Below are 1,604 nucleotides of genomic sequence, written 5' to 3' on the forward strand. Positions count from 1 at the left end.
AGGTCACATAGAGCCTTCTCAAAGGTCATGGTGCCTATGGTACAAGGTATTAGGAACTTTCCAGGATCCTGTTTCTTCTAAGGCAATCTCAGTTGATCCAATGCATTTAGTTCATTGGTGAATAGGGGAGGTTCATCTCCCCAAGTCTCATTACCAAATAATTTGGCATTCAGCTTCATGATTGCACCAAGGAACTTGGCAACTTGCTCTTCAGTAACATCCTCATTCTCTTCAGAAGAAGAATACTCATCAGAACTCATGAATAGCATAAGGAGGTTTAATGGAATCTCTATGGTCTCTAGATGAGCCTCAGAGTCCTTTGGTTCCTCAAAGGGATACTCCTTATTGATCATTGGACGTCCCAGGAGGTCTTCCTCCTTGGGATTCACGTCCTTCCCTTCCTCTCTAGGTTCGGCCGTGTTGACTATGTCAATGGCCTTGCACTCTCCTTTTGGATTTTCTTCTGTATTGCTTGGGAGAGTACTAGGAGGTTCAGTGATTCTTTTACTCAGCTGTCCCACTTGTGCCCCCAAATTTCTAATGAAGGACCTTGTTTCATTCATGAAACTCACAGTGGCCTTAGATAGATCAGAGACTAAGTTTGCTAAATTAGAGGTATTTTGTTCAGAGTTCTCTGTCTGTTGCTGAGTGGATGATGTGGATGATGTGCTATTGCTAAACCTGTTTCTTCCACCATTATTAAAGCCTTGTTGAGGCTTTTGTTGATCCTTCCATGAGAGATTTGGGTGATTTTTCCATGATGGATTATAGGTGTTTCCATATGGTTCACCCATGTAATTCACCTCTGCTATTGCAGGGTTTTCAGGATCATAAGCTTCTTCTTCAGAAGATGCCTCTTGAGTACTGTTGGATGCAGCTTGCATTCCATTCAGACTCTGAGAAATCATATTGACTTGCTGAGTCAATATTTTATTCTGGGTCAATATGGCATTCAGAGTATCAATTTCAAGAACTCCCTTCTTCTGAGGCATCCCATTACTCACAGGATTTCTCTCAGAAGTGTACATGAACTGGTTATTAGAAACCATGTCAATGAGTTCTTGAGCTTCTGCAGGCATTTTCTTTAGGTGAATGGATCCACCTGCAGAAGTATCCAATGACATCCTATCTAATTCAGACAGACCATCATAGAATATATCCAGGATGGTCCATTCTAAAAGCATGTTAGAAGGACACTTTTTGGTCAGTTGCTTGTATCTCTCCCAAGCTTCATAGAGGGATTCACCTTCCTTCTGTCTGAAGGTTTGAACATCCACTCTAAGCTTACTCAACTTTTGAGGAGGAAAGAACTTGGCTAAGAAAGCCGTGACTAGCTTATCCCAAGAGTTCAAGCTATCTTTGGGTTGAGAGTCCAACCACACTCTAGCTCTGTCTCTTACAGCAAAAGGGAAAAGCATGAGCCTGTAGACTTCAGGATCCACTCCATTAGTCTTAACAGTATCACAGATCTGCAAGAATTCAGTTAAGAACTGAAAAGGATCTTCAGATGGAAGTCCATGAATAATAATAGGGATCCTTTTTACCCATGTATGGAGGTTCCCCTGTGTGAGTAGAAGAAGAAAAGAATGTAATGTAAAGAAGGG

This window comes from Arachis ipaensis, chromosome B01, assembly GCF_000816755.2.
Source record: "Arachis ipaensis cultivar K30076 chromosome B01, Araip1.1, whole genome shotgun sequence".
Lineage (NCBI taxonomy): Eukaryota > Viridiplantae > Streptophyta > Magnoliopsida > Fabales > Fabaceae > Arachis > Arachis ipaensis.